This window comes from Peromyscus maniculatus, chromosome 17, assembly GCF_049852395.1.
Source record: "Peromyscus maniculatus bairdii isolate BWxNUB_F1_BW_parent chromosome 17, HU_Pman_BW_mat_3.1, whole genome shotgun sequence".
Taxonomy (NCBI): Eukaryota; Metazoa; Chordata; class Mammalia; order Rodentia; family Cricetidae; genus Peromyscus; species Peromyscus maniculatus.
Genome location: NC_134868.1, coordinates 65,084,901 through 65,097,661, shown reverse-complemented (window position 1 = coordinate 65,097,661; position 12,761 = coordinate 65,084,901). Strand labels below are relative to the sequence as shown.

Sequence of the window (12,761 nt, the reverse complement as noted above, 5' to 3'; positions counted from 1 at the left end):
AGGAGAGAGATGGAAGGAGAGAGTGTGGAAAGGAAGAAGAGTGCATAGGGGGCATGCCCACTTTTTAGGCTGGGATGCCATGACAGAATAGTGACATAATTAAGGGCATGATCCTTACACTAGCAACTTAATAGCACACCTGAAAGTTCTAGGCCAAAAAGAAGCAAACAAATCCAAGAGGAGTAGGCAGCAGGAAATAATCAAACTCAGGGCTGAAAGCAATAAAATAAAACAAAGAGAGCAATACCAAAAATCAATGAAACCGAGAGTTGTTCATTTGAGAAAGTCAACAAGATAGACAAACTTTTGTCCAAACTAACTAAAAGGCAGAGAGAGAGAGAGAGAGAGAGAGAGAGAGAGGAGAGAGAGAGAGAGAGAGAGAGAGAGAATATCCAAATTAACAAAATCAGAAAAGAAAGGGGAGATATAACAACAGACACTGAGGAAATACAAAGAATCATTAGGTAATACTTATAAAACCAGTACTCCACAATATTGCAAAATCTAAGAGAAATGGACAGTTTTCTCAATACCAAAGTTAAATTCAGATCAGATAAACATCTTAAACAGGCCTATAACTCTTAAGGAAATGCAATCAGTCATTAAATGTCTCCCAACAACAACAGCAAGCTTAGCGTCAGATGATTTTAGCACAGAATTCTACCAGACTTTCAAAGAAGAGCTAAAATCAATGCTCCTCCAATTATTCCATAAAGTAGAAACAGAAGGAACATTGTCAAATTCATTTTAGGAGACCACAGTTACCCTGATACCCAAACCACACAAAGATTCAACAAAGAAAGAGAATTACAGACCCATTTTCCTCATGAATATAGATGCAAAAATACTCAGTAGAATACTTGCAAACCGAATCCAAGAACACATCAAGGAGATCATTCACCATGATAAAGTAGGCTTCACCCAGAGATGCAGGGATGGTTCAGCATACAAAAAACAGCCAATGTAATCCACAGTATAAGCATTCTGAAAGAAAAAAAATGATCATCTCATTAGATGAGGATTTTGAAATAACCTTTGACAAATTTAACACCCCTTCATGATAAAAGTCTTGGAGAAATTAGGGATACAAGCGATATACCTAAACATAATAAAGGCAATTTACAGGAAGCCGATAGCCATCATCAAATTAAATGGAGTGAAACACAAAGCAATTCCACTAAATTTAGGAACAAGACAAGCTGTCCACTCTCTTAATACATATTCAATGTAGTTATTGAATTTCTAGCTGGAGTAATAAGACAACTTGGGGAGATAAAGTGGATACAAATTAAAAAAGGAAGAAATCAAAGTATCATTATTTGCAGATGATATGATAGTATATATACAAGTAACCCAACAATTCTACAAGGGAATCACATAGCAATGGACATCTGATTTTTGATTTAAAAAGCCAGAAATACACAATGGTAAAACATAAGACAGCATCGTAACAAATGGTACGAGTCTAACTGGATGTCAGCATATAGAAGAATGCAAATTGATCCATATATGTCACCCTGCACAAAACTCAGGTCCAGGTGAATAAAAGACCTCCATATAAAGCCAGAAACATTGAACCTAATAGAAGAGAAATTGGGGGATATCTTTGAACACATTAATGCAGCAGACAACTTCTCAAATAGAATACTGATAACACAGGCATTAAGAACAACAATCAATAAATGTGACCTCATGAAACTGAAAAGCTTTTGTAAGTCAAAGGACACTGTCAATAGGACAAAATGGCAGCTTAGAGAATGGGAAAAGATTTTTAACAACTCCACATCTGACAGAGGGCTAATATCCAAAATATATAAAGAATTCAAGAAATAATCCAATTAAAAAAATGGGTATAGATCTAAACAGAGAACTCTTAACAGAGGAATCTCAAATGGCTCAGAAACACTTAAAGAAATGTTCAACATCTCCAGCTGTCAGGGAAATGCTAATCAGAACTACTTTGAGATTCCATCTTCTGCCTGTCAGAATGGCTAAGATCAAAAACACAAGTGACAGCTCACATCAGCAATGATAAGAAGAAAGTGGAAAACTACTCCTTTGTTGGTGGAATTTCCGTAGCTACCATGGAAATCAATATGGCAGTTCCTCAAAAAATTGGGAATTGATCTACCTCAAGACCCAATTCTACCACTCTTGGGCATATACCCAAAGGATATTCCATTCTTCCATAAGAACACTTGCTCAATCATGTTCATTGCAGATTTATTCATAATAGCCAAGAACTGGAAACAATTTAGATGTCTCTCAACAAAGAATGGAAAAGGAAAATGTGGTACATTTACACAATGGAGTACTACTCAACTGCTACAAACAATGACATCATGAAATTTGCAGGCAAGTGGATGGAACTAGAACAGATCATGCCGAGTAAGGTAATCCAGACCCACAAAGACAAACATGGTGTATACTTATTTATAAGTGGATATTAGCTGTAAAAGAAAGGATAATCATGCTACATTTCATAGACGTAGATAAGCTAAGTAACAAGGAAGCCTCAACAGGGGATGCTTGGATTTCCATGGGAAGGTGAAATAGAATAGATTTAATGGGTGCACTCAAGACAGGTGGGGATGAGATCACCAGGGATCAGATGGGGAGAAGAGAATACTTGGAGAACTGACTTGAATTTGGAGGCATTTAGGGGACAAGGTAGGGATGAAGTACGGTGGAAACTTCCTGGAAACTACAAGAGTGACCCTAGTGAACTCTCCTAGTAATGGGAGATACAAAGCCTACACTGGCCATCTTCTATTACCAGGAAAGGTCCAAGCAGTTGGACTGGGATATCAACCCAGCCACAAAACCTTTGACCTATAATCTGTTCTGCTTGCAAGATGTACTGGGGTAATGGTGATGCAGAACTTGTAGAAGTGGCCAGCCAATGACTGGTCCAACTAGAGGCCCACGCCATAAGAGGGAGCACACTCCTGACTCTACCTGGATGTCCAGGAACCAGAAGCAGGACAGCCTAGAAACCCAAGATAGAACCAAACACAGCTGCCAAAAAAACAGTCAATGAAATAATTCCTAGTGATGTTCTGTTACACTCATAGATCAGTGCCTAGCCCAGCTGTCATGAGGGTGTCATCCAGCAGCTGATGGGAACAGATGCAGAGACATGCAGCCAGATGCTAGGTGGAGCCAGGAGAACCCTGCAGAAGTGGGATAGAAAGGACTGTATGTAAGACAAATTTTCAATGGTCTAATTAATAAAAAACCTGGAGCCAGAAATTGGGGTAAATTCTGAAAGATCAGAGAGACAGAGCAAGCCACAGCCAACTTCACCTCACCAGCTCCTCAGCTGATCTAGTTTCCTCAGATTGAAAGCCTCTGAGTCCTCACCTGAACAGATCTTAGCTAAACTGCTGCTAAAAAGCCTTCTAGGAAATCCTCAGCCTAAGAGCCTCTGAGTCTTAGTTGAACTGCTTAAAAGCACAAAACTTTAAAAGCCTCTAGTTCCTGGTCCTCAGGCCTTATATACCTTTCTGCTTACTGCCAAAACTTAATACGATTAAAGGTGTGTGTTTTTCCCAAGCAAGAACGTGAGATCTCAAATGCTGGGATTAAAGGCGTGAGTCATCATGCCTGGCTCTGTTTCCGGTGTGGCCTTCAACTCACAGAATTCCAGATGGATCTCTGCCTCTGGAATGCTACGATTAAGGGTATGTGCCACCACTGTCTGGCCTCTATGTCTAATATAGTGGCTATTTTGTTCTCTGACCCCAGATAAATTTTATTAGGGTACACAAAATATTGGGGGATACAATATATCACCACAACTGTAGGAACCAGAGGAATAGAGAACACTGGGAGAACATGGCCCACAGAATCAACTAAGCAAGACTCACAGGGGCTCACAGAGATGGAATTAACAAACACAGACCCTCTACGGGTCTGAACTAGGTCCTCTGCATATACCCTGTGGTTGTGTAACTTGTTGTTCTCATGGGGCTCCTAACAGCATGAATGGCGGTTATCTGACTCATTTTGGCTGTGCTTAAGACCCTTTTCCTCCTATTGTATTGCTTCTGCCATCCTTGATATGAGTGATTTTGCCTAGTCTTTTTTTAACTTGTTAGGCTATTTTTGGAAAATATCCCTGGGAGTCCTGCTCTCTCTCTCTCTCTCTCTCTCTCTCTCTCTCTCTCTCTCTCTCTCTCTCTCTCTCTCTCTCTCTCTCTCTCTCTCTCTGTGTGTGTTTATGGTGGAGGATAGGGAAGAGGAGTGTATCTAGGGGACAGAGGAGTTAGGGGAGGAACTGGGGGGAGTGGAGGTAGGGGAAACTGCAGTCAGGATATAATGTATGAAAGAAGTATAAAAGAAAAATCATTTTTCCATAAAATAATTTTGATCGTATTCCTTTACCTTCTCCAACTCATCATCTCCCTACCCACTCAATTTCATGATTTTTTTCCTCTCTCACATCCCTAAAAAAGATGAAATCCCAAACAAACAAATAGATAAAAATAAAACAAAAAACATGGAGTCTCCACTAAAGAAAATGGATTTTCTCTTTCTCAGCATGTATCAATTACAAATAGCTCCTTGGTTAGGGTTGAGAATTTGTGCCCACATCTCCTTCTCCATGTTGAGCTATTTTCTGGTTTGAATCTGCTCAGTTTCCGTGAGCTCATATGTGGATCAGTCCTGTTGTATCTGGAAGATCCTGTTTCCATGGAGTCATCCATATCTCCTGACTCTTTTAATCTCTCTGCCTCCTCTTCCACATAGATATTGAGCCTTGAGGGAAAGGTTTTGATGAAGACATACCATTTAGGGCTTAGTGTACCAATGTCTCTTGCTCTCTGAACATTGTCCAGCTGTGGCTCTCTGTCAATTACCATCTACTAAAGAGAGAGTCTTATAGTGTTTGAGTGATGCACTGTGATATCAATATGTTATTAGAAGCCATTTCATTGCTATGTTCTTTTAGCAGAATAATATTACTATGTTTTCTTTAGGGCCCATGATCTATCTATTCTAAAGTTATTGGCCACTTTAACAGTGTCAGGTATGATTTCCATCTCATAGTGGGGGTCTTAAATACAATTTTAACAGTACTTGGTTACTCCCATAACATTTATGCCACCATTATAGAACTAGTTTGACTTGTAGGTACATCTCTGTTGTATGTGACGGGCTCTACAGCTGGATCAGACTGATGATTACTTTTCTTCTCTGCATAGTTACTTCCAGCACAATGGATGCTAGTTAGCATGGGTGAATCTAGCTGGGAACCAGTTTGATTTCTCCATGTTCAATGAAACAAATAAGTGGTGTCTTCAACACCAGGGCTTTATCATCAGGTTGTGAAAGTTAACCAATTGTCTTGGCAATATTCTATAACTTTGGAGGGTGTTTGTGGGATCCTTTAGGCCAATGACTCAAGAAGATAGAAACCATTCTGGTCAATGGAAATTTGACTTCTGACATAATATACCTATTTGGTGTGCTCTCTTTGGCAGCACATATACTAAAATTGGAATGATACAAAGAAGATTAGCATGGCCCTGTGCAAGGATGATACACAAATTCATGAAGTATTTCATATTTGAAAAATAAAAGGTATCTATTTGGGACATTTCCTCCCTCATTATATTTGTGACTCAATTTAAATTCCTTTTATATGTATATAGCAGAGGTTCTCAACTTGTGGGTAAAGGCCCCATTGGGAGGGTGTCAAATGAGCCTTTTACCTGGGTCTCATGTTGGATATCATGAATATAAGATATTTATATTATGATTCATAACAATAGCAAAATTAAGGTTATGAAGTAGCAATGAAAATAATTTTATGGTTGGGAGTTACCATAACATGAGGAATTGTATTAAAGGGCCTCAGCATTAGCAAAGTTGAGAAACACTAGTGTGTACAATTTAAGAAGCTTCTACTATTTAGAAAGCTTTCCATACAGCTTTGCCAAAGGCTTCTAGTGTTAATTATCCCACACCATATTGCCTTCTTTTTCCTGTCCTCACAGCTGCCTCAACATTTAATCTCCTTAGTTTCTCCTTTATCTCTTTTATAACACTATATTGTATTACTCTTTCCTTGGAACATCCACCGTACCTCCTGGTCCCCTTGTTAATTACCTAACTTCTATGGTTATTTTGACTGAAACACATAATATGGAGATAGCTTAAAAACTGGCATCCACATATAAGAAAAAGCATGTAATATTCACCTTTTTCTATGTCTAAGTTACATCACTCAGGATGATTCATTCTAGGACTTCTCCATTCACTTACAAATTTCATAATTTCTTAATGGTGGATTACAGTCCACTGTGAAAATATACCATCTTTTCACTATCCATTCATCTGATGATGGGCACCTAGGCTGTTTCTAATTTTTGGCTATTATGGTTATATGAATGAGCCACTATCTGTGGAGTAAAATATAGAGGGGTATATATATATATATATATATATATATATATATATATATATATATATGTGTATATATATGGTTTATAGGTATATATACCTAAGAGTGGTATAGTTAGGCCTTAAGGTAGGCCATCTTTAAGCTTCCAGAGGCATCTGCACACTGATTTCCATAGTGGCAATACCAAGTTTGCACTATAAACAATAAATAAGTGTTTCCTTTTTTCTCATTCTTTCCAGCACGTGCTGTTATTTGTTGACAGTTCTGTATGAGATGAGAGGAAATCTCAATGTAGTTTTAATTTACATTTTCTTTATGGCTAAAAATGTTAAACTGTTTCATAGTCATTTGTGTTTCATTCTTTGAGAACTCTCTGTTTAGCTCTATATCTCATGTTTCAATTGGGTTATTTGTTTTCTTGATGTTCTGTTGTTTTAGTTATTTATCTATTCTAGATGCTAACCCTCTCTCAGGTGTGTAATCAGTAAATATTCTTTCCTATTCTGTAGACTGCTGCTCTGCTTGAATAATGGTGTCCTTTGCTATATAGAAGCTTTTAAACTTATGAGGTCTCATTCATTAACTATTATTCTAAATGCCTGCACCACTGATGTTCTGTTCAGAAAATTCTCCTCTGTGCCAATGATTTCAAGCCTACTGCCTACCCTTTTCTATCAGATTTCAGGTAGCTGACCTTATGTTGAGGTTTTTGGTGCATTTGGGGCTTAGTTTTGTGCAGGGAGATAAATATGAGTCTATTTGAATTCTTCTCCATGCAGCCATTTAGTTTGTTGAAGATGCTGTCTTTTCTCCAGTGTGTATTTTGTCATCTTTGTCAAACTTCAGGTATCTATAGGCATATGGGATTGTGTCTGGCTCCTCAACTCTGTTCTATTGACCAAGGTGTCTGTTTCTATGAGCATACCAAGCTATTTTTATTAGTGGAGATCTGTGATACAAGTTGAAATCTGGGATGCTGACACCTCCAGTGGTTCTTTAACTTCATTATTCAGGATGCTTTTAGCTATCTTGTTTTTCTTTTCTTATCTCCTCTTTTTTTCTTCTTTTTCTCTTTTCTCTTCTTTTCGTGTGTGTGTGTGTGTGTGTGTGTGTGTATGCTTACACAAGAAGTTAAATATTGTTTTTCAATTTCTGTAAAGAATTGTTGTGGAATTTTAATTGAGATTACATTGAACCTGTAGATTGCCTTTGGTATTATGGCCATTATTCACGATAATAATCCTACCAATCCATGAGAATGTGAGATCTTCCCACATTTTGGCATATTTTTCAATTTCAATTTCTTTCTTCAACATCTTAAAAGCTTTTACCATAAGAGACTTTCACTTGTTTGGCTAGCTATGCCAAGATTTTTTAAAGCTATTTTGAAAGGCACAGTTTCCCTGATTTCTTTCTTTGTTTATCAGTTTTATATTAGAAAATTACTGATTTTATGTGCTAATTTTGTTTCCTACTACATTACTGGAAATATTTAGCAGTTGTATAAGTTTCCTCATGGAGTCTTTAGGTTCCTTTGTGAACAAAATAATATCACCTGCAAATTAAGATACTTGGACTTCTTCCTTTCCTATTTGTATCCATTTGATCTCCTTAAATTGTCTTATTGATGTAAGACATAAGTACTATATTGAATAGGCATGGCAAGTGAACATCCTTTTATTATTTCTGATTTTAGTGTATATGAGTTGAGTTTCTTTTCATTTAAGATGATGTTAGTTGTGGGCTTGCTGTAAATTCCATTTACTATCTTAAGACATGTCTCTTGTATCTCTAGACTCTGGTTGAGAGCTGTTCTAGGGTTAGCAGTAGTTACAAAGGGATGAACATGGACTTAAAGAGAAGGCTAAAAGAGATGACAGGAAAGAATTAACTGGGACAGTATGGAGGACAAAGTTCACCCACCTAAGTCCCAGAGTAGTGTGGTGCTGTGGTTCCCTGGTAGAGAGCAGTTCTTTCAATCAGTGGAAGATAAAGGAATGGAGATGGATTATAAGAAAAGGCTCAGAGCTTCAGAGGGGAAGAATTAGGGACATCCTGAGTCTGCTCCAAGAGGTACAGTTCCTAGTGGATGGAGATGGGCTACAACATGGAATATTAAGAGCAAACTTTTTAGCGAAACTCTCTGGTACAAATACACTGTAAGAAATGCTGTGGTCAAATATGGAAGTGTTAATTTTGAGCAAATGCAGATACTCTTTCTATAAATAAAATTCAAATATGGGATAGTAAAAGAACAATTGTCAGGGTTTGGTAAGAGAAAGAGCATGTGTGTGCTAACATACATTCATATGTATTAGAAAGAAACAAATGTAACTTGCTAATTCCACCTTCTAGAAAACATGAAGTGCCAATAGAACTATCTAGATTGTATTTTATGCATTGAATTATGATCATGTTTGTGTTAAATTCTAACTTCAGGAAATGTCACAAGGAAGCAATGTTTTCTTATAGAAGGTTCTATCTTAGACAGAAAATGGCCTTCCAGCCAGAGCAGGGCATACAGGGTAGCCCATCAGCCTGTCAGGCTGGCATTCCTGCTGTGACAGCTTCTGTCACCCTAGAAACGCAGTGCCAGGAGCCACTTGTTTTGATGCCAGTACAGTCCCTGGAGTTGTGGGTCAGAGAGCACATCCTGTTTATTCATGTGCCAGCATGAGGAATCCTCAATATTAATGTTCCAAAGATTGGGCTAAGAGTACAGTGGCTCCACGGCCACCAAGCAAGTTAGGTGGAGAGACAACATGATGCACACAGCAGCCTCTCTGGAACTACTCATTTATGATATTACCCTTTTGTGGAGATAAGGATCCAGTGCATCAAGCAACACAGGTCATGAGCTGCATGATGTAGCTCCAGGAATCATCTTGTTCATGTAGTTGGTATCTGTCATTCTAATTCTAAAGACAGAGAAATGAACTACAATTCAGTTGCTTTTTCACTATTTTGTTAAAATCAGTAAAATACAGGTCTTTCATTAATAATTTGCCCATACTGGGGATTTTTTTAAATCAACATACAGCTCTACTTAATATTTTAGTAACAACAATTCTAATGGTAATAAAGTATTAAAACATAGTCTTGCCTAGCAAATTAAGAAGATAAATAAAGGAATTACTCTGAAGAAAACAATAATCAGATTGTCTGATCAGGTTCCAGATGTGTCTGTGGAAGATGTATATCATCAGTGGAAATGGCCCATTAATGTTCACATGGTGCTTTTCTCAGCGAAACACTTCCATTCCTTTACAGTGAATGCTTGTAAATAAACAGATAATTGAGGGGCTTGAAGCATGGTTCGATGGCTCAGAGCACTTACTATTCTTACAGAGACCCAAGAGTTCTGTTCTAAGCATGCACATTTGACAGCTTAGAACCACCTGTAACGCCATCCCAAGAGAATCTAATGTCCTCTTTTGGCCTCTATGTGCACTAGATGCATGTGGTGCACATACACACACCAAGAGACACATTTATCTACATATAAGGTAAAACAAACAAATAAATCTATAAAAACAAAACAAAACAAAACAAAAGAATCATAAAACTCTGATTGCTGCAGTGTCAGTCCTTAAAAATGGGTAACTGCGGAGAGTTCACAGAGCATGTTGTTCTCATAGTCGTCATTTTCTGCCTACACAGAAGTTTGATAGAAGTAGTGTCTCTCTTCCTGTTGGTAAACATGTAAGCAGGATCCACAGAAAAAGCAATCTGACTGCAGCTTTGGTTTCAGCTTCTTTTGTTAGACAAGTTGACACTGTGGCTCTACTTTTAACGAGACTCTGATTCATAGAAAGAATTCTGCCCACCATCCCCAGGCCCAACCTCTCTGGAACCCCATCCCAGGCCCCTCTGCCCAAGTCCTCCCAAGCCTTGTGTTGTTGCTACTCAGTCATTCAAAGGTGCTACAGGAGTTTTGGTTTTATTTTGTTTAAGTGTTTAATCTTTTCAAAGCATTCACTCGCATATGTTTCTTTCTGAAAGAGTTCAGGAATCTTTTCCTAACATTCTCTAAGAGCAATTGCATCCAAAACAAGAGAGGCTTCAGTGCTCTCTTTGGTCCCTACTTCCCACAGCCATCTATTATAACAGCTGTGCTATTCTAAAAGATTATAGCATTGCATATTTATATCTTAAGCTCTTTTGAGAGCCTCTGAACCTGTAGAATGCCATTAATCTTTTTCTTGTAGATCATTAATATATGCTGAGTACTCACATTGCTAATGAATCAGCAAGAAGGCTAAATTACAAACCCTGAACATCACAGAATCCACAGTGGCACACACTATACACTTACCTGATTGCCTTTTTCGTGTTGATTACTGGAAAGTCAGTCATTTCCTGAGAGTTAATCAGAGGTTCCCATCTGAGTTCCAGTAAACCCGGTTTTCTTCCAATTATTTTCTGAGTTATATAAAATTATTATTACCATAAAATCTTTCAGATTTGATTACTGACAAAGTTAACAAATCTATTTTTAATCAGATAATTATTTTCTATCTGAAAGGAGTTTCTAGCTATTTGTTCGTTAAAATGTTATTTCATTACTTAAGAGTATTATATATTCACATATGTATCAGGTTACAATTCAATATGTCTTTACACATAGCCCCCATTAAACACTCATATATATTGAGTCTGCAGAAATCTCTCCCCTTATCCATAGAAGCACTAATAGCATTGAACTTTGTTTTCCAGTATCACACAGACCTCTGTTTATTTGCCATTTTTTTCTCCTTGGATTTAAGGTGGTTTTAATATTTTTTTCCCACACCAACTTCTCTAGACATCTTTCTCGAGTCTCTAAATTCACTCTAGAGCTACCTACTTCCTGGTCCATTTCCTCATTGTGATAAGACACACATAACATAAAATTTGTCATTAGAGTTATTATTAATTCTACATTTGACAGTATTAAACACTCAATCCCTCATCTGACTATCACTACTGGTGTTCTCTCATCAGCAATTCCTGACATCTTCTTTGAAGAAATGCCTATTAGGATCCTTTTCCACTTGATAATTATTTATTTTCTTTTCTAGTTTTTAGTTCTTCATGTGTTCTTAATACCAGTTCCTTCTCAAATTCAGGATTATGGCTGTTCACTTACTCCATAAATTATCTTTTACTCTGTAGATGATGTTTCTTGATATACATTAAAACATTTCATGAAGTCTACATTCTGATAGCTTTTGTCATTTGTACAATTTGTATCATATGTGTGTGTTGTTTGACATCTCTGAGAATGTGATTCTACCCTTAATAACACACACACACACACACACACACACACACACACACACACACACACACACATGTCTTCTGGCCACCCACTCACATGCTATTCCATTAAACATTTCATAGACCCATCAAAATCTGTAAGATCTCTCTCCCTCTCTTGCTGTATAAGTAGCTAATAAACATTTCAAAATAATCCTCAAAATATGAGTATACTTGTCCCTAGAGCAAAAATACTGTTTAATGTCCAGATGAATGATTGATGTAATTGTCTACTATATACTCTGAAAAGCAATCTTTAGCTGCAAATTATTTATTCTCTCTCCAATATATATCTGATGAGAGATCCATTTTGCCATCTCTCTTCAATTATATCCTTATGATGGGGACTTGTGTTCTTTCTTCACAGTTCACGTTGAATGATTAACTCTATTACAATCCTTTAGGACATTAAGGCTAATGTGGCTGTTGAATCCACATATTCCTGATAAAGTGCCTTTATGAAAACACTTTTTCAACGTAAACTCAGATATGGATATTTCAGGATGGAGTGAAAGAATATTGAGCTGCTATATGTCCTAAATATCTTCAGGTATCAGACATAAATTAGCATAAAGTGAATTATAAAGCTGATCATTACATGAGATGCTTGTGAACATCCTCCTTCCTCTTTATTTAGTCCTTCATACTATTTTAGATTACTTTTAGGAACACAATTAATATTTATCAAATGAAATATTTTCTTATATCCTGTTATTTCAAGCACTAAATTTGACTACCAGAGTGTGGTAACTTGCATATTGCAAACCCTATTATTAATGGATAACATTTATAAACTGGCTCTGATGTCTTTCTGGAGTTTGCTATTGTCATTAGCATCTATTTCAGGTTACTTTCAATTTTATAACTACTTACCCAATAAACTGCTTTTTTTCTTTTCCTCCTCCTTAGTCACCTTGACATAATAGACATCTCTTCCCAAAAGAACAGTGTGATGATTTCTCCTCTTGATGTAAAGTCTCTTAAACTCTGTATGATCTAGTGCTAACTCTTCACCATGGCATTGGACATAGAAGAACTCTGTGGTGATATTGTG

The 12,761-nt window shown here is 37.2% G+C and overlaps 1 non-coding gene across 1 annotated transcript; it reads left to right on the top strand.

Moving 5' to 3' along the window:
- The first annotated feature begins 5,470 nt into the window (after positions 1–5,470).
- LOC121823605 (U6 spliceosomal RNA) lies at positions 5,471–5,576 on the top strand. The gene has a single exon (XR_006065119.2). It is a non-coding gene; the product is annotated as a U6 spliceosomal RNA (small nuclear RNA).
- The last annotated feature ends 7,185 nt before the right edge of the window (positions 5,577–12,761 follow it).